General features: G+C 44.1%; 1 long non-coding RNA gene across 3 annotated transcripts in view; it reads right to left on the bottom strand.

Annotated features, from left to right (window-relative positions):
• LOC109491918 overlaps nucleotides 1–21657 on the bottom strand; it is a 64215-nt gene that overhangs the window by 11920 nt on the left and 30638 nt on the right. For all 3 annotated transcript variants that reach the window (XR_006586196.1, XR_006586197.1, XR_006586198.1), the window contains exon 3: nucleotides 4153–4299. This is a non-coding gene — a long non-coding RNA (uncharacterized LOC109491918). The remainder of the gene's footprint in view (nucleotides 1–4152; nucleotides 4300–21657) is intronic.

The following is a 21657-nucleotide window of genomic DNA, read 5'->3' as shown; positions in this document are numbered from 1 at the left end:
TTGAGAAGACCTATTGAGTAACATAGGTAGAGCACAGAGGCCCCGCGGAAACCCACACCCTATGGCAGAGGTAATTATTCCCAATGTCACGGCTGAATCAGATAACATATACAAAGTGCTTGGGCCAGCGGATGCGCAGGATAGATTAGCCATCGCTCCCATAATCAGTATTACGTCCATCCTTAAGAAACCAACTTTGGATTTGAGTGTGCCCAAATCCCATACCCCGCCAAAAGAATCGTTTTTGCTGTGGATAGCTTCATGTGCATTTTTGCCTTGTACAAGAACTGAAGGTACTCAGGAGAGTGTTTGCCTCACAGCCCATTGTCAATTCCAGAAGATTCTATTTGGACGAACTGCTTGGCTTCAGAAAGACACACGGATTGCAGGCAGGCACCCCATGTGCACAGTTAACGGGGCCTATTAAAACAGTGAACCACTAAAACATAATGCAAAAGGTCTGCTGGGATTCACCCGGACTTGTATAGAGCCTTCAAGTCCGAACTTCCCGTAGAAATCACTGTTGGTGACCCCAACATGACCCATTGGAAGGACGTGATGAAGATAAAATTCAGGCAGTTTTGAACCAGAGCCAGGGGACACTGGGTGCTACAAGCTATTGTCTCAGCTTTTAAAACATATGTTGCCATAAAATGAACATAACATCCAGAAACAATCTTGCCAGAAGTCGGGAATTATCCACAGGGGGAAAAACTTGCAAGTTGTTTGACAAGAGAAGATATCGTAAATCTCTTTCGTTGTCAGAATCGCTGTGCGGCCCTAGGCCAGATCCCAGTTTCTGTAGTGCCAGGGGCAGAGCAGGTAGAAACTGATGGTGGAGGAAACCCTGTATGGACCTGGAGCCAACCTGGGGTCATGTGCGCTCATAATTCAGAGGCTGAGGTTCAGGGTGAGGCATGTAGGCAATAATCAGGGGGACCAAAGCTCTCCAGCGGTGGTCAGAAGCAACCATCCTAAACCAGATGGCATGGCAACTTCTCACCTAGGAATTTTCTAGAGCTGTCCTCTTCCTCTCAATTCACAGAAACATGTGATTGCATCTCAACACGTCCTGGCCTGAGCTGAGCACAGTCTTCCATTTGTAGTAGGAAAGAACAGAGGTCCAGTAGGGTTATTAATTCTCATGATCTGAAAACCAATGAGCTTGTAACCTTCAAAGTTTGTCCCTTTCTCAGTCTCATCAACAGTTTTGCGTTTAACACTGTGAAATAACACAGCCATGTGTCCATTCACTCAACAAATATGTGTTACTACTAAATGCCTTCCTTCTTTAAATGTCACCACCTCGTCTCCATTCCCATGTGGCAACATCCTCCTCTTCCATTCATCTTGTAACTACTTTTTTGGCTGCCCAGGAAATTTACAGCAAGAGCTATGGTATAATTTGCACAATATCTACGATCCGCATGGTGGGCTATGTGGGTTTTTACATCTTCATTTCCTTTTACACGAGGTGATAAACCAGAGAGCTGAATTTGAAGGTTTGGTGATGGCGTGCGGAATACAAATTAACAGCCTGTGTCCAGAGCCTGGAGGTTGGATCCCCATTAGACACTTCAAACCAATATCAGAAACAGGCTGCTCCGTCCACCACCTCCTTTACCCCAGCTATTCTTCCCCACTTCCCAATGGGCATAAACTCTTTTAATTCTCTCTTTATCCCCTTCAATCCCTTGTCTGCCTGGAGTGAGTAAAAAGAACGGGGAAAATGTGGACAGTTGAAGCTGTGGTTCTCAAAGTGTAATCCCCGGATCAGCAGCAGCACCAGGGAGCCAGTAGAAATGCAAACCCCCAATCCCCACACCAGACCTACTGAATCAGAAACTCAGTGGGGGTGGAGGGGCAGCTATCTTAACCAACTATTTTTTTTAATGTTTGTTTATTTTTGAGAGAGAGAGAGAGAGAGAGAGAGAGAGAGAGAGAGAGAGAGAGCGAGCGCACACACACACAGGAGAGGGGCAGAGAGAGACACACACACAGAATCCAAAGCAGGCTCCAGGCTCTGAGCTGTCTGATGCGGGGCTTGAACTCAACAAACCATGAGATCATGACCTGAGCCGACGTCTGAAGCTTAATCGACTGAGCCACCCAGGCGCCCCTTAATCAACTTTTTAAAAAAAGTTTATTTATTTATTTTGGGAGAGAGAGACAGAAAGTGGGAGAGGGGCAGAGAGAGGGCTGGAGGGAGGGGAAGAGAGAGAGAGAGAGAGAGAGAGAGAGAGAGAGAGAGAGAGAGAGAGAATCCCAAGTAGGCTCTGCACCATCAGTGTACAGCCCGATGTGGGGCTTAAATTCACGAATCGTGAGATTATGACCTGAGCCAAAAGCAAGAACTATACTGAACCACCCAGGCGCCCCATAACCAACTATTTTAACAACCATCAAGATGATCCCAAAGCTTGAGAACAACTGATTCAAACCATTGCATAGAATGAAAGGCATCAACTTTTGGTCATAAATTAAGCACCTATATAAAGTATCTGTTTAACCCAGCCTAAGCTGATAAAGATTCCGTGAGAGCACTCCCAGCAGCTTACCACTGCCTTTGTTCTGCCTTCTCGCTTTTCAGGGGCTCCCAGAAAAGGGAATTCCTACAAAGAGAGAATATCAGTCCTGTTGTCCATATTCTCACTCCTCCCCCTTAGCAGTGTCTTTGGAGACACCAAGATCAAGGCTCTCTGTATGTGCCCCTTCAGTGTTTCTACATCTCTGGTGAAATGAAAATGTTTCTTCCCACAAAAAGATTAGGATACATTTCATATTAAGAGTGAAGCCTGTCAGAGGCGCCTGGGTGGCTCAGTCAGTTAAGCACCAACTTCAGCTTGGGTCGTGATCTCACCGTTCCCAAGTTCGAGCCCTGCTTCCAGCTGTGCTGACAGCTCAAAGCCTGCTGTGGATTCTGGGTCTCCCTCTCTTTCTCTGCCCCTTCCCCATTCATGCTCTGTCTCTCTCAAAAACAAAGATTAAAAAAAAATTTTTTTTTAAAGAGTGAAGTTTTAAAAAAATCTGCTTGGAGGGGCACCTGGGTGGCTCAGTCAGTTGAGTGTCCATCTTCAGTTCAGGTCATGATCTTGAGGTTCGTGGGCTCAAACCCCACATGGGGCTCACTGCTGTCAGCATGGAGCCTGCTTCGGATCCTCTGTCCCCCTCTCTCTCTGCCCCTCTCCTGCTCACACTTGATCAAAAATGAGTGAACGTTTAAAAATTTTAAAAAAATATTTAAAAATCTACTTGGAATGGCTACAATTAACAACTCAGGCAATGACAAATATTGGCAAGGATGCAGAGAAAGAGGAATGCTTTTGCACTGCTGGTGGGAATGAAAACTGGTGCAGCCACTCTGGGAAACAGTATGAAGTTTCCTCAAAAAATTCAAAATAAAACTACCCTATGACCCAGTAATTGCACTACTAGGTATTTATCCAAGGGATACAGGTGTGCTGTTTTGAAGGGGAACATGCATCCCAATGTTTATAGCAGCACTATTGACAATAGCCAAAGTATGGAAAGAGCCCAATGTCCATCAATGGATGAATGGATAAAGAAGAAGTGGTGTGTGTGTGTGTGTGTGTGTGTGTGTGTGTGTGTGTGTGTGTGTACACACACACAATGGAGTATCGCTCGGCAATTGAGAAGAATGAAATCTTGCCATTTGCAATGACATGGATGGAACTAGAGTGTATTATGCTAAGCAAAAGTAGTCAGATAAAGACAAATATATGACTTCACTCATATGAGGAATTTAAGATACAAAACAGATGAACATAAGGGAAAGGAAGCAAACACAATAGAAAAAAGGGAGGGGGACAAAACACAAGAGACTCTTAAATATAGAGCACTGAGGGCTGCTGGAGGGGTTGTTGGGGGGGACGGACTAAACGAGCAAGAGGCATTAAGGAGGACACTCACTGGGATGAGTACTGGGTGTTATATGTTGGGGAAGAGTCACTGGCATCTACTCCTGAACTCATTATTATACTATATCCTAACTAACTTGGATGTAAATTAAAAAGTAAATTTAAAAAATCTGCTTGGAGATATTGCATGATCATGTCATGAAAAATTAATTGAGGGGGAAGGAATGAGACACATATAAATACAAGGCAGCTGAATGGTTAAATGTACACCCACCTGTGTCTTTGCCAGGGGTCCACCACATCCTGGGAGATCTCAAAGTTCAGTCCAGGTCAGGCCCTTACATGGCCCCACTTGTCTAACTTTCTTCTCCACATGATTTCAGCAGTTCAGGGGCAGGGCCTGGAGGTTGAGTCTGGCTGCCTGCAACCACCGGAGGGTCAACAGAAGTGAGAATCCAGGAAGTGAGGCAGAGAGCTCTTCAGGCAACAACAAAGCTTGTTCTCAAATACATGCTCAAATAAATTCAACTGCATGAAACCACAGGGGTTGTTTATCTCTTGTTTGTTTGAAACATAGAAATAACCACAAGTTGGGGGGCGCCTGGGTGGCTCTGTCGGTTAAGCATCCGACTTCGGCTCAGGTCATGATTTCACAGCTGGTAAGTTTGAGCCCCGCGTCAGGCTCTGAGCTGTCAGCCCAGAGCCTAGAACCTGCTTCAGATGCTGTGTCTCCCTCTCTCTCTCTGCCCCTCCCCTGCTCGTACTCTGTCTCTTTCTTTCTCTCTCAAAAATAAGTAAACGTGAAAGAATTTGTTTTAATAACCACAATTTTTAAATGTCAAGAGGGAGAGAAACAAATCTATCATTTCAAAAGCCTAACCTAATGGCTACTGTAGGTTTTTGCATGAGATTTTCAGTCTTGGGCCGTTTGCACTCTGTGCTGAAGTATGCCTTGTGTTTCGCGGGTGGTCTTTTCTCTTAATGTCATCGTTAATGCATTTTCTCCAGGTTGTTGCCAGGCAAACACTGCAATCTAACCAGAAGGTTGCCTAGAACCATAGAACATCAGAGCTATATAGGACTCTGGAGGTCGTCTTCTCCAGGAATTCTTAGTTAGTTCTTCATAGATGCTTTGTGCCACACCTGAAATTATTTGCAGAATTTTACCATAAACATGTACACCTTGCTAGGGATAACAATATCTGTTTTTCATCTGATCCTCCAAGTGGCTTAGACCCCCCCCAGATATGATCCATTCTTTCCACAAGGGTCACTGTGTACAGCCCTTCAGGCTGTTCCTTGCACAACTCTGGGTGGGAGATTCACCCACTCAGGGTATAACACCCCGTAGAAATGTGCAGTGCACAATCTGTATGCACATGGATGATGGGCCTGCATTCTATTCTATACTCATTTTATGCTTGGCACCAAAGAGCAGAGACGTGATTTGCCCTTTCGTTCCTTCCATAGCTCCTTGCAGATAATTCCTTCATCACTGAGATTATACTGAAATGACTTCAGGAAGTATGTTTAATTCTAGGATTCAGTATTAAGAAATCCACTGTTGCACCTGTTGTCATGTTTTCCAATGTCAGTTTTATTACTAATAAAACCAACATTTTATTCTACCTGAGCCTGATGCCTTTTTAAAAGAATTTTTTTTAATGTTTATTTATTTTTGAGAGAGAGAGCGAGAGAGAGAGCGAGCGAGCAGGGGAGGGGCAGAGAGAGAGGGAGACACAGAACCCAAAGCGGGCTCCAGGCTCCGATCTGTCAGCACAGACTGATCAGGGCTCGAACTCACCGACTGTGAGATCATGACCTGAGCCGAAGTCAGAGGCTTAACTGACTAAGCCACCCAGGTGCCCTCTGACTCCTTTTTATTTGGCGGTTGTTTCCCAAATTCAGGTAGACAAGAAGGATGCTATTTATTGTCCCCTAAATCTTCTTTTTAAGTCATTTTTTTCTCGTGGAAATAATTCTTTTTTTAAATTTTATTTTAGAGAGTGAGTGAGGAGGGGAGAGGAGCAGAGGGAGAGAATCAAGGAGGCTCCACTTTCAGCCCAGAGCCTGACATGGGGCTTGATCCCATGAACCTGGGATCATGACCTGAGCTCAAATCAAGAGTTGGATGCTCAGCCAACTGAGCCACCCAAGACCCTGTCCCTTAAATCTTAAGCATGTTCATGAAGAGTCAATCAACAATTCATGAATAAAAGAAGTAAAAAAAATAGCTGAACAAGGCAATGAGGACTAAGGACCCAATGAAAAATTAATTCCTTCTGTAATTCTAGCTGCTAGAAATAGTTCCCTTAAGGGTATTTTCATACTTTGCTGTTTCTCTATTTAGAAGCCTCAGTTCCCTCTTCTATTAAATTTTGCAAGGGCTTCTATGAATTTTAACGGTCAATAGCTGATCCTCATGGTTCTCAAAACACAATTACATGAGCTGATGTCTCAACAGGAAGAACAGGTGGCATCTCCATTTTACACAAAGAGAAAAAAATAAGACTGGAGAGACGGTATGACTACACTTTGTGAGTGGCACAGCTGGGCCTCAGCCAAGGTATGTCTGGCTTGGAATTCATCACACTAAGACCCCATTCCAGGCAGTGTGATAGACAACACAAATGATCACCAACATCTAGTTCTCCTCTACTTCTAGGCAAACAGAGGATTGTGCTTCCCTTAGAGTTGGACATGGCTGCTTATATTGGCTAGTTATGACCAGTAATGAGAAAAGGGATTGGTGTCACTTTTGCACCAAAGCATTTAATTCTTGGTGGCCAACTCATCAGCTCTCCTTCTTTCCCTGTTACAACTTCCAAGGCATAGAAGCAAGTTGTTATATGGAGGTGCCATATGATCAAAGCAGCCTAGAATGATAAGACAACAAATGGAAGACATTTGCTCTGGTGAGCCACCTGATCCTGTAGCTGACTTTTCAGGAGCAAGAACTTAACTTGTACTGTGGGGCAGTCAAGAATATTTGGGGATTGTTTGTTATCACAGCATAACCTAGCCTACCCTAATTTATACCAACAGACTCCCTATGGGACTGGTCTTCTCTCCGTTACAGCTCAGGCTGGTGCTCTGAGAGACACGTGAAACCATGCTCAAATGTACTTCCCTCCTCAAATTCAGCAATCTCCTTTGTATCTGGAGCCTTCAGCTACCACATTTTAAACCATGGATATGGCAGAAGATATAGCCCAGAGGAGGAGAGTTGGGAAGGGGCAGATTCCTGCATGGTTGAGGGGAGATATCCCCTCAGGTGTAGTACATGCTGTGGGCTGGGTCGTATATGAGTTTCCCATGATTGATTGTAGTGGCCTAATGAGATGAGGTCAAGATCATCATCCCAAGACCACAAGGAAAGGAAAAGATCAAAGTAGCAAATGAGGGTCAAGTAAGAGAAAAGGGTCAACCTGGCTGGGAGCTGATTCAGCACCACAAACAGATCCCGTGGGCCTATTCTGATTATTTTTCCCAGGCAGCTCAGTCTTCAGTTAGCCCTGCCTTTGAAGTGTCCTTGTAGGTTCCAAATGCCCAGCCCTTCCCAAGTAAGAGCTTGTCATACCCTAGACCAGGGACCATGTCCTTATTCATCCAACACAGTGCTCCCAACTTATTTTTCTCCATTGTATATGATGCATGAGAATATTTACCTGGCATCCTGGGATAAATGCTTGGGGCTGCTTCTGGCTAGAGGTGGCAAACCTGTGAGCTCCAGCCAACCCAAGCCCTGCCTTATGGTATCCTACCACACTTGTAATATCCTCCTGGGAAATTCTGATCCAGTGATCCCTCCTTACCCTCTACTTGTCAGGGACTCAGCTAGGTCTTCTAGGTGACCTTTGGGCCAAGCTAGGTCTGGGTCTTCCATCACTTGATCCTGGCTCCTTTGGACCCTCTTCCCAAATCTTACTATGCTCATAGCCAGGCCAGAGGTCCAGAAGACTAAGGCAAAGCACCTGGGACTCCCCACTCCCTCCTACACTCATTTATTCATTTGGCACATATCAAGCACCTGCCATATATTAGGTTGATAATTACCTCTGAGAATACAGTGGAGAACAAGATGGATATGGTCCTACTCTCCCATAGCTTACAGTCCATTAGGGGAATCTATTAACCAGCACTTATAAGAAAGTCTGATTAGTATTATGATGGGGACATACACAGATGCTATGGATTGCCTAGCTGAGGAAACTAACTTGGAGGATGGGTGAGTTCAGGGAGGACTTTCGACAAGTTTTAGTCCCCTTTTGAACTATTCCTTAATATGTATCTAACTATACGTAACTGTGGGGATCTAATGGGCGGCATGAAGTATGGATTTCCCATGGCTTTAAATTCCGCAAACATTTTCCAGGCACTATGTTGGATGTTCACCCTTGGATTACCTAACAACAACACTGAGGGAAGGGTTTTGTCTTTCTCATTTTCTGTGCAGCCTAAAGAGGCCCCACGGCTAGTTTACAACGGACTCACATGCTGGACTCTTTCCCATGCTACACTGAGCCTATGGGAGCTCCACTTGCCCTCTGTCCTGCTTCTGAGAACACATACCTCAGCATTCTGAGAGCTCAGGTCCTTCTGCCCTTGAAGTCTTCTGTGGAGAAGCAGTATTCAAGTTAGCTACAATTTCCTCAAGGTGTTTGGTTGCTTCAAAGAAGTGTTCACTGCGTGTGTGAGCGGTAATAGGACTGCTCTCGTGGCCCCTTGATGTAAGAAGGTGGCAAATGTCCCTGCAACCCATCACCAAGGATTTCCTTCCACCAGGTGAAAGTGTCCTTGTGGAAACAGAACAGTGATCCTCACATCACTCCAGCCAGAGGCGCAGACAGGAGCAGAGGCAGCATGAAATCCCCGGGACACACCCATGTCCTGTCTTATTGTGAAGGAGATTTGGCTCTTCCTTATTGTGATTTTCACTCCAGACTTGATGGCTCTAGCTGTGTTCCTGCCTGAGTTGCCCATCTTCCTCTACGTTTAAAAATGAGATACCTGGGGCGCCTGGGTGGCTTAGTCGGTTGAGCGTCCGACTTCAGCTCAGGTCACGATCTCGTGGTCCATGAGTTCAAGCCCCATGTCGGGCTCTGGGCTGATGGCTCAGAGCCTGGAGCCTGCTTCCGACTCTGTGTCTCCCTCTCTCTCTGCCCCTCCCCCGTTCATGCTCTGTCTCTGTCTCAAAAATAAATAAACGTTAAAAAAAATAAAAAATAAAAGAAAAATGAGATACCTGTTTACCTCTTTTTTTTTTTTTTATGGGTTACTGTCAGGCAACGATTCTCAAACTCAGGGACCACAAGTGTCCAGAGGAGCACCCACAGATAGACCTCAGCTAGTTCTACTGCATATAATGTGAAAAGGCCTGTGCTTTCATTGAAGGCAGAACTTCAGTTAGTCTTTCTCTTCTCACGTCAAGTGAACATGACCTCACGCCTTTGCTCCCACTATTTTCTCAACCCATGATGTCTTCTCTCTTGCTGACTGCCTGGCCAACAGTAGCATGTTTTCCAAATCTCTGCTCTACCTCCTTTATGAGTCCCTCCTTGACCACGCTCCTCTGCAAGGTAGAACTTATCTTCTTACTCTAGAACTCTACTGTGTGCTGCACACACATCTATTATAGCATCCATGATGTTCTGTCACAACTCATTCTTCATAGGGTGCAGGTTGGCCACCCAGCAAATACTTGTTGGATGAACTCAGGTGTTCCTGTGGAAAGAGCCCTGAAGCCAGAAGGCCTGGACTTTGGTAAGTGTGTGAGTTTGACTAAGTCATCGCACAGCCCTACGTCTCATTTTTATCTTCTCTAAAATGCACAAGTTGGAAAGCTGGAGTAGCCATACTTATATCAGACAAACTAGACTTTAAAGGCTGTAACAAGAGATGAAGAAGGGCATTATATAATAATTACAGGGTCTATCCATCAGGAAGAGCTAACAATTATAAATGTCTATGCACCGAATACCGGAGCCCCCAAATATATAAAACAATTACTCATAAACATAAGCAACCTTATTGATAAGAATGTGGTAATTGCAGGGGACTTTAACACCCCACTTACAGAAATGGATAGATCATCTAGACACACGGTCAATAAAGAAACAAGGGCCCTGAATGATACATTGGATCAGATGGACTTGACAGATCTATTTAGAACTCTGCGTCCCAAAGCAACACAATATACTTTCTTCTCGAGTGCACATGGAACATTCTCCAAGATAGATCATATACTGGGTCACAAAACAGCCCTTCATAAGTTTACAAGAATTGAAATTATACCATGCATACTTTCAGACCACAATGCTATGAAGCTTGAAATCAACCACAGGAAAAAGTCTGGAAAACCTCCAAAAGCATGGAGGTTAAAGAACACCCTACTAACGAATGAGTGGGTCAACCAGGCAATTAGAGAAGAAATTAAAAAATGTATGGAAACAAAAGAAAATGAAAATACAACAATCCAAACGCTTTGGGACACAGTGAAGGCAGTCCTGAGAGGAAAATACATTGCAATCCAGGCCTATCTCAAGAAACAAGAAAAATCCCCAATACAAAATCTAACAGCACACCTAAAGGAACTAGAAGCAGAACAGCAAAGGCAGCCTAAACCCAGCAGAAGAAGAGAAATAATAAAGATCAGAGCAGAAATAAACAATATAGAATCTAAAAAAACTGTGGAGCAGATCAACGAAACCAAGAGTTGGTTTTTTGAAAAAATAAACAAAATTGACAAACCTCTAGCCAGGCTTCTCAAAAAGAAGAGGGAGATGACCCAAATAGATAAAATCATGAATGAAAATGGAATTATTACAACCAATCCCTCAGAGATACAAACAATTATCAGGGAATACTATGAAAAATTATATGCCAACAAATTGGACAACCTGGAAGAAATGGACAAATTCCTAAACACCCACACTCTTCCAAAACTCAATCAGGAGGAAATAGAAAGCTTGAACAGACCCATAACCAGCGAAGAAATTGAATTGGTTATCAAAAATCTCCCAACAAATAAGAGTCCAGGACCAGATAGCTTTCCAGGGGAGTTCTACCAGACGTTTAAAGCAGAGATAATACCTATCCTTCTCAAGCTATTCCAAGAAATAGAAGGGGAAGGGAAACTTCCAGACTCATTCTATGAAGCCAGTATTACTTTGATTCCTAAACCAGACAGAGACCCAGTAAAAAAACAGAACTACAGGCCAATATCCCTGATGAATATGGATGCAAAAATTCTCAGTAAGATACTAGCAAATCGAATTCAACAGCATATAAAAAGAATTATTCACCATGACCAAGCGGGATTCATTCCTGGGATGCAGGGCTGGTTCAACATTCACAAATCAATCAACGTGATACATCACATTAACAAAAAAAAAGAGAAGAACCATATGATCCTGTCAATCGATGCAGAAAAGGCCTTTGACAAAATCCAGCACCCTTTCTTAATAAAAACCCTTGAGAAAGTCGGGATAGAAGGAACGTACTTAAAGATCATAAAAGCCATTTATGAAAAGCCCACAGCTAACATCATCCTCAACGGGGAAAAACTGAGAGCTTTTTCCCTGAGATCAGGAACACGACAGGGATGCCCACTCTCACCGCTGTTGTTTAACATAGTGCTGGAAGTTCTAGCATCAGCAATCAGACAACAAAAGGAAATCAAAGGCATCAAAATTGGCAAAGATGAAGTCAAGCTTTCGCTTTTTAAAATGCACAAGTTGGAGCTGATAAGGTGGAAGGCAACTTCCTGCTCTAAATTTCTATTTAGAAGTAAAAATGGAAAGACCACTATGATGGTCTTTTGCAGGATTGACTTGGCTAGTCTACAGCCCCTACTTACTCAAACACAAATCAAGGTATTGCTGTGATGGTATTTTGGAGATGTGATTAATGTCCATAATCAGTTGATTATCACAGATAATAGGTGGGTCTGGTTCAGTCATTTGAAAGGCCTTAAGAGCAGAGCTGAAGCTCTCTTAAAAAAGTAATTCTGCCTGTGGACTCCAGTATCAGCTCATGCCTGAGAATGCCAGCCTGCCTTTTCTGATGACCTACCCTCCACATTTCTAACTTGCTTATGCAGTCCTCACAGTTGTTTAAGCTAATTCCTTGCAGTAACTCTTACTATGTATCCCTTATTGGTTCTGTTACTCTGGTTGAACTCTGACTGACATAGCTTTATACTCATGGAAACCCCAGTCAAAACCCCAGATCTACTACTTATTAGTTGTGTGATCTTAGGAAAGATGCTAAATGGCTCTGGGCCTCTGCTTTCTTATCTATAAAATGAGAGAAATAACTACTTCATAGTTAATAATAAAAGCTATTCTTATTTATGTGTTTTGGAGCACTACAATGTTTGGTACTTTCAATGTTTCAGCTTCTCTGAGAAGCACTTAACATATATGATCTCATTTAATCATCTATAAACCCTTATATGATTAAATGACATAATGCATGTAAATGATGATAAACACAGCCATACCATATGCATTTAAGATGCTTAATAAGAGTTAATTCTGACTTTTCCTTTCCTTTACAAACATTTTTTTTTTTTTCATTTCAGAGAGCATTCCAGGAGAGGGGGGCAGAGGGACAGAGAGAGAGAATCTTCAGCAGGCTCCACACTCAGCACAGAGCCCAACATGTGGCTCAATCCCACAACCCTGGGATCATGACCTGAGCTGAAATGAAGAGTCAGACACTCAAGTGACTGAGGCACCCAGGCGTCCCTATGTATATAATATTTCTAAGTGGTAAGCTGTCATAAGGTGGATCCATTCTTTGTATCCATTCTCATGAGGCTTTACAGTGATGGGGAAGGGGATGAGAGTGGGAAGACAGATCTGAACTGGGCAATTGGTAAAAATAAATACACTGTAATTGTATGGGATTTTTTTTTTTTACCCCCCTGGTCTGTACCATTAAAAAGTTCTGGAAACAATGGTTTTGACTGTGTATATGACTTAAAGAAAACAAGCTATGGGATTAAAAGACAATTAACTTTGTTGACCCACTCTCATCTCCAGATTGGTTTGCAGATACATCCCTCTGAACATTAAATTGCCCTGGAATTCTAGTACCTTTTGTATGAGGATTTATGAAGATGGTCTATATGCATCAGAGAGGAAGAGGAGATCACCCCTCACTCCATGGAAAAAAGTGAGGTGACCAGAAATGTCATGAAGTCAAATTAGAAAATATCAGCTCTCTGGATTAACCACAGACTTGTTTCACTGTGTAAATCAGATTAAAAAGTATGGTACCTAAAACACTACCTGGATGCACAGGGCTGGATTAGGATTTGTGAAGATATAGGTATATAGACATAGAAGTCCCTGTGTGCCAGAAAGAAGTTTACTCAGTTCTAGGAACCCCATGCCATTTAATACAATCAACCTCACTTATTCATCCTGGCCCAGTCATTGAGCAGATACAGGCCTACCCACCGCCTCATCTTCATGCTCAAGCATAAAGGAAGAGGAAGAAGCAAAGTCGGTAGTAAATGGGGCACTTGTGAGTGGGGTAGAAGGTGCTTAGATACATAGCCTTGGAAGGTAGTGCCTGGAATAAGGGGTGGATTGTTAAGTAGGTGCATGGGAGAAAATGTGTAAGCACAGAAGCGAAGGATTAGACAGTCATCCATGGATGCAAGTTTCCACGCTAAGTCCCAGTTTTCATGTTGCCCTGGCTCTTTCCCCAGGTCTACAACCCCTTATAATCGGCCATACTGATGTCCATTCCACCAGTATGCAGCCTCTGTTGTGCCCTTTTCCCAAGCCAGTCCTGACTGATGTGGGAATATATTTTTTAATTATTTACTACAGAAAACAAACATATATATAGAAGTAGAGAGAATAGTATTATGGATGCACGTACCCACTCCCCAGCTTCCACAATTTTCAATTCATGGCTGATCTTGTTTCATTTATATTCCCACATACTTCTTTCTCATTCCATGAATAATTTTGAAGAAAATTCCAGACGACATATCATTTCATTCACAAATATTTCAGTATGTATCTCTAAAACATAACGACTCTAAAAAATAACTAATATATTTATCACGCCTAAATATTCATCATAATTCCTTAATAACAGTAAGTATTCTGCCAATGAATCATCTTTTTGTTGATTTGGTGTGCTTGAGTCAGATTCCAACTAAGACCCATTTGTTGTTATTTAATTTTATATCTTACAAGTCTCCTTGACTCAGCAATACCCTCCCACCTCCTTTTTCCCTCCACATGCAATTATTTGTTGAAGAGAACAAGCTGCTCATCCTGTAGAGTTTCTCACAGTCTTGATTTTGCTGATTGCATCCGTATGGTGTCATTTACAGAAATGGTATTTACAGACCACAGTCTGAGAACTAGGGTATTCAGTTCCTACTGATGGACATTTGGTCATTCTAGTCTTTTAGTGCAGGAGGGTTCCTCTGCCCTCATGAGTGGCATATAGCATTAGTTCCCCCCCTTAACAAAGCCATGAAACCAATATGGTTTTCCTATTTTTCCTTTTCTGCCACCCATTCACTCTGTGGAAAAATCAGTAACTACCTGATATTTAAGAAGCAAAATAGAATAGCTGTTAAGAACACATATCCTGGAGCCAGCCTTCCTGGTTTTAGATCCTAGCTTTGTTATTTACTAGTTCTCTGGCCTCTCTATACCTCGGTTTTCTAATCCCTAAAAGAGTAATGGCCATAACACAACTTAAATGGCATTATTTTTGAATTAATTAATATACATAAAGCATTTCAATAATGGCAGGTACATACTAAGCATGTATAAACACTTACCATTAATATTTGCAGTGGGCATTGTACATGTGCAAACACAGGTACTTCAGCATGTAACTCAACTCAAACTAACTTAACAAAAAAAATAGGACTTACTGAATTACAAAGCTTGCAGTAGTCATGGGGAAGTGATAGAATAAAGGGGTGAGGTGTAAGAGCTAAGGACTTACTCAGAAACTGGAGTAGAGGACACAAGCCTCCTTACCCTACATATCACTGTTCAATTCTCCTTCTGTCTTGTCCTCACTCTTTTTCCTTCAGATAGGTTGGTATCAGGGAATTAGGCTGCTGCAGCCCAAAATCAATGTTCTTTCAGCTCAGAATCCAAGAAAAAATGGCTACCCTTTCCCTTCCAATCCAGAGAATTTAATGAAGCACTCTGATGGCTGACCTTGAATCATATGTTCATCTTTGGGCTAATCCAGGGCTTTGAAGGAGTATTGAATTATGGTTTGCCCTGTGTGGGTCACATGCCTACCCCTGTGAATGGGGGAAATCATAAGTAAAGCCTACCAGGACCACACAGAGTGAGGAAGAGATCCCCAAAGGAAAAGACACCCCCTTAAGAAGGGAGAAATGAAAGCATACTGGAGACGTAAAAACAATAACCGCCAGAGCTAACTACAAAGAAAATACAATATGGTGCCCACTTTCAAGGAACTTGGATCCTGGTAGGAGAAGAGGCATAACAGATAAATTAATCATGCCATTATTAAGCAACTATTCCATGTCAGGGACCACGTGGTGGCGGTACAGGAAGGAGTTAGAGACACCCTCTTTCTCAGCAGCTGGTCTAATAGAAGTATCTTGCTTTCCCTATTGTGTTCCTGAATGCCTAATGCTCACTCTGGTATTTGAAATGCAGCAAGCAAACTGGGCGCAGAGATTTCATGCCAGACTCCAGAGGAATGAAACACAGGCACTCATTTCTGATTTGGGAAGGAGCTTGTCTGGGCAGTCTTTCTTCTTCTTTTTACAAACCCTTTAATTATATCATAGAAGTCACATTTACTGGGGGGAGGGGCTAGGACTTCCTATCGTTTGGGAGAGACATGCAACTTGTAACAAGCTTCATCTCATGTTCAAGAGATTTGAAGTAACTTACAACAGTGAATGAAAGTGGAATGTCCCACGCATCCCATCAGCTTGATAGCATGAGGAGGTTACGTGCACACCAGCATTAATCTCCTATCTACAACGACAGCCTCTCCCTACCTGATTATGGGCAACTTCCAAAACCAAACCAGACAACAATAAACCTAAGAGCGCTTTCTGAGAGGTTTCCCCAACGGGGAGGAGGACCACGTTCTCACTCTTGAGCCGCATCTTATTGTCTCTGTGGCCGGTGACACCCCGAGAGTACTGGCCACTGGTACACTCCCTGCATTTCTATGGCCAACGCTGTGGTTTGTGGCCATGGAAAGGATTTAGGTCCTTGTCCTCCCACTGGTTGCACCTTTTTACAAAGTTGTCCTGAGCCCATCCCAGCAGCCTGGGGCCCTGCATATTCCCACAGAGGCTTCTATCGAGGCTGGGGCCAGACTACACCACTCCCTCCATGGGTATCATTTCTGACTGTCGTCCTTACACCAGGACACACAGCTCTCTCATCCATTGTTTCCCCTTTCTCCTCCGAACCACACATAACTGCAAAAGCCTTTTCTATCATTTTATGAAATTAGATCCCCAAAGAGCCCAGAACAAATCTGTAAGAGCCTGAACAGACAACTAGACTTTGAACCTGGGGGTGAGCTTACCCTGAAAGCAGGAGCCCAAAAGCATCTGCTTCATATGCAAATCCATCTTTCCAAAATAAATAAAGAAACCCAAGAAAGGGGGAAATAAATATAGATTTATTACAAAAAAAATAAACAGAAGGCCAGAAGAAAAAGATTATACGTAGAAGCACACACTGTACAGTTGTGCAGCTGAGCTTTGCAGTAGCTAAAGTGAAGACAGAAAAAGAATCCGCGAGCAGGTTCAGAATTTCATCGGAAATAAATAAAACCAGTAGTTCAGGAGGAGTATGGCTTGGTCTGGCGGTGTTCTGGAGTCTTTACTTCAGTTAACCTTACGTTTTGGTTTGCTGCTTTGTCCTATCAAGTCCCCTTCCCTTTCCTCTGGGGACACAGTTAGACCACATTCCCCAGCTCTCTTGCTGTCAGGTGTGGCCGTGTGACTGAGCTCCAGCCAAGGAAATATGGCCAGAAGTGCTGTGTGTCATTTCTGGGCAGACTCTGATAAGAAGCAGGTCTACCTCTCCTATAGTTTCTGTCCCCATCTACCAGTTGAACAGGAAAAATTCTGTCCCCCATGAGGAGAGTGGATCACGAGCTGGATAGAGACTGGGTCCCCGAGTGCTGGTGTGGAAGGCTGCTAAGCCATGCCACTCACAGCAGACTGAGCCATAGGGAGAGGTAACACAATCAGTATTAAGCCACTGAGACTGCAGCGTTTATCTGTTAGAGCAGCTGATGTCACCATGCCCAAAATATACGGGCTAACACTGGCCTCCCTTGTCTTAAACTTCTCTTCCACCCACTCTCCCCAATGCCCCAACAAACATTCCAGAATTTCATCTGCAACCTCTCCCAGCACAATAGAAGATATTCTATCAGGGGAGGGCTCAAAGCCACTTAGATTGACTCTGAGCCCTCGGATGATCTTTCTTCTCCTGGATCTCTATGCCCTCTAGCTAATATCACCCTGTCCCTTGCAATCTGACAACTGTCCATTCTTCATACCAGAAGAGACCAAAGGAGGTGGGATTTGGGAAATTCTGCATTCTCTCCGCACTGGCCACACTGCAACATCTGAGAGTTGTTGTTCCCTGTGACGACAAAACACCAAGCATGCGTCCCTCCTGCTGAGTCGCAGAACAGGCCATGTGGCACACTGTCCAGAACTGCAGGTCTCCACAGCCCTTTTAGAAGAGCCAGGGGGCATGAAGGGTGGAGAGGGGCCAACCCCAGCCAGTCAGGTCTTTCAGTAAGTTAGGCATTGGCCTGGAAGGAGGTCCACAGGCATGCTGATACAGCTGATGGAGTCCTGTCACACCATTAGTACTCTGAAGGACTCAGGTACTATCGTTTTCTGGGAGGTCATGTTGACATAACATTCCCATGGTAATTGGCCTTGCAAAATTCACTGGTCAAAATGTTCATTTCCTGAGCAGAGATTGCAATTAGTAGCCAATCAGTGAAGCCAATCAGTCAGCACATCTACGTCAAAATTTGAGTTCTGAGTAGCTCCGTCACTTGGGCACTTGCTAAAATCTAGAAGAAATATTGGTCTGGACGACATAATGCCTGGGTTTCAACTGATCCAACAATAGCCACCACTTACGGGGTACTTGCTGCGTCCCAGATCATTCTGGGCACTCTGCATGCAGCATTTCAAACATCTCCTTTGAAACAGGGTATCATTTGCATGCCCATGTATTTGAGAGATAACCTCATTTCACAGAAAAAGACAACTGTCGACTGTACACACAACTGTAGGCTAGTCCCTCCTGGAAATAGATCAGGACTTTGATTTTGAGTTTAAAATCTCTTTGTGGAAGTGAAATTTTTCAGAAATAATTCGAGAATCCTATAAAATAGCATACACAGCTAGCCTTTTTTTCTGCTCAAAGCTAGATGGGGACTGAAGGTTCTGTAGAGAAAAAGGGGTGTGTGGGGGGCGGGGAGAGTCATGTCAGCCTGAGACATAAGGCCAGGGTTGCAGGGTAAAACCAGCTCCGTTACCAGGGGTCTGGATGGACAAACACGAGTTGCTGAGGGGGAGGACAGCCAGCACTGAGGTGCGGGTGGGGAGGTAGAGTAGACAGCACCTTGGGAGAGAAGAGACAAGGTGCTCAAGAAGAAGCTGAAGACGGCCTGTTTTCATTCTGTTGGGCAGCTGCCCCAGAGATGCCCTCAGAGCAGTGACTCTGACCCACAAACCGTGGCAATCAGCCTGGGAAGCCAAACCATCAGCTAGCAACCAGTCAATGAAATCAAATCACAACCTCTGTAGCAATAGGCCCCGATCAGATTTGATCAGTAACTGATGGCTTCGCTAAGTTTTGCCCTCACTTCCGACTCAGGATCACCCAGACATGGCCAGGTATGTTCCCCTCACCAATTACGCAGGACGCTCAGCTCTGGTTATCCCACCTCCTGCTTCCCCATGCAAACTGCCTCCGATAGGCGCACACCTGACGCTTGCCCTTTTTTCTCACTATAAAGCTTTTTCACTCCCTCGCTGCCTTTGAGTCTCTGCCCAAATGCAAGTGATGGGGGCTGACTCTACCGTTAGAGCAAGTCCTGAATAAATAGCCTTTACCTGTCCTCATGTGGGTGGTCTTTGTTTATTTCCACACAACCAAGCAAGGAGGAAAGAACAGGAATTAAAAATCAGACTGAATGACAAAGTCCACCAGCAGAAAAATGAATCCATGGTGATGGAAATAAGAAAGCGGTTGTCAGGATGTGTGTGTGGGGGGGGGGGGGGGGAAGGAATGGCAGGAGTGGGGTGAATTCACTAAAAAGGGTCATTAGACGCTTTCTAAGATGATGGAAATGGTCTGTCTTATTTTGAGTGATGGTTACATGGTGTATTAAGTTGTCAAAACTCATTGACTTAAATCCTTAAGATTTAAAGTGCATTAAACTGTACTAACATTATTACTTGTGGCAGGCTGCCTTTAGGAGAGTCCTCAATTCCTGGTATTCACACCCTTGTGCAGTGCCCTCCCCTGGTGTGTGGGCCAGACCTAATGACCAACTTCCCACAAACAGGTACAGCACAAGTGACAGTTTATCACTTCTGAGGTTGGGTTATGAGAAACTGTGGCTTTCAGGATACTCTGTCTTTCTATTGCTCTCACTCTGGGAGAGGCTGGCTGGTCTGTTGTGAACTTACCCTAAGGAGAGGGCAACATGGCAAGGAACTTCGCTTCCGACCCACAGCCAGTAAGGACCCCGGGGCCTGGCAACAGCCAATAAACTTGAAGCAGATCCTTCTCTGGTAAGCCTTGCTGTTATCTTGATTGCAGCCTTGGAAAAGACCCTGAATCAGAACCACCCATCTACACTGTGCCTGGATTCCTTGGCCACAGAAACTGTGAGATCATAAATATTTATAATTTTAAACTACTAAGTTTTGGGGTAATTTGTTATGCAATAATAGACAATGAATACAAAGATGGAATCTGTTCTATATCAATTAAAAAAAAACCAACCACTTGTTAAAAAGGAAGGGAATGGGGGCGCCTGGGTGGCTCAGTCGGTTGAGCATCCGACTTTGGCTCAAGTCATGATCTCGTGATTCGTGGGTTCAAGCCCCACATCAGGTTCTGTGCTGACAGATCAGAGCCTGGAGCCTGCTTCAGATTCTGTGTCTCCCTCTTTCTCTATGCCCATCCCTCGCTCGTGCTGTCTCAAAAACAAATAAACATTAAAAAAAATTTAAAAGGAAGGGAAGCACAGTACCTGGTAATACATGCCTCTGTTCTTTTCCTAGCTCAGGGACTCTGCTCTGTCCACCATGATCTACCCAAGTCTTTCCCGGAAAGCGTTCTTCCAGAAGAGAAGTTTCCTCAGTATAAAAACAAGTAGGACATACAGACACATCCATGGAAGATCTCCTCTAAGGCACAGGGAGAGAGATTCTCCACATGCTGTTACAGGAACATTCCTAGCTCTGAGGTGCACATGGAATTCAAACATGCTGATACCCAGACAGGTTCATGGAGGGAGGGAGGTGGCAGAAGGGGCTATCTCTTCACTCAGATGCATGGTCTTCACCTCCTCACATCTTCCCCTCTCTTAGCCCAGAAGGCAGGGGAGAGCCTCCCTGGTCAGGACCACCTCTGTCAGGGGGATAGCAGAGAGAGCATGGGCTCTGACAGCACACAGATCTGGACTCAGGTCCAGCCCCATGAGCGGGGCGGGGGGGGGGGAGCTTTAGTGCACTGAGGAAGCTCAGGACGTGCCACTTGGTATAGTGATTATTTTGAGCTCAAAGCACTTGAAAAATAATACGTGCAGAGAGATACTTTTCTCTGTACACCCTTATCTGCCTAAAGACAGAGCCTCCAACAGGAACTCAACTGTTATAAATCCCCTCCCCTGGGGTTCCATCAACCAGAGGAGATGGACCCCTTTCACAGGAAAGGAGACTAGAAGTAGATGCCACATTCAGGCCAACTTTGTCACAAACCATCATATCTCCCCCACCTATTTTGCTTGGGGCCCATTCATCTTCCCTAAAAACCACTCACTCACCTCCTACTTCCCTTATTCAGATGGCATGTCAATTCTGAAATCTCACCACGTCTGGGGGCATTCACTTTTCTGTGTATGACATCTCTCTGCACATAATATTGAAAATGAATAATTGTATATTCCTTTTCTCCCAGACCTAGATGAGGACAGTAGAGGGAAAGTCTTTCCTTCCCTGCAACACCATGACTCCTTTCTGGCCTCAAGAACCTCATCTATAAAATTAAGATAACTCCTACCTTGAGGAATGATCGTAAAAATTAGCAACAGACACCAATATGGATGAACCTCAAATGTACTGGCCTGAGAGAAAACAGCCAGATTCAAAGGCTACATAATATGACATGCTGGAAAGCACAAAACCATAAGGGCAGAAAACAGATCAGAGGTGAGAGGGTGGGAGGAGGGGAGGGCCACAAAGTGGCACCAGAGAATTGAAGGGGGGTGGTGACACCACTGTTCTATATCTCGATTATACTGATGGCTGCATGACTGTATGTGTCAAAATGCACAGAACTGCACATAAAATTGATGAATTTTATTGTACGTAAATTGTACCTCAATACACCTGCTTTGAAAAATAGGGGCAAAGTAAAAGGCACAGACACAATAATTCTCTCGTTCTAACCCACTGCCCAGGCTGGAGTCACAGCCTCTAAGACTGCCCACTGACTCCTCTCTGCCTTGGGGAGTT

The sequence above is a fragment of the Felis catus genome, chromosome D1 (genome assembly GCF_018350175.1).
Source record: "Felis catus isolate Fca126 chromosome D1, F.catus_Fca126_mat1.0, whole genome shotgun sequence".
In the NCBI taxonomy this organism is placed as follows: domain Eukaryota; kingdom Metazoa; phylum Chordata; class Mammalia; order Carnivora; family Felidae; genus Felis; species Felis catus.
This window is presented reverse-complemented; position numbering and strand designations above follow the sequence as displayed.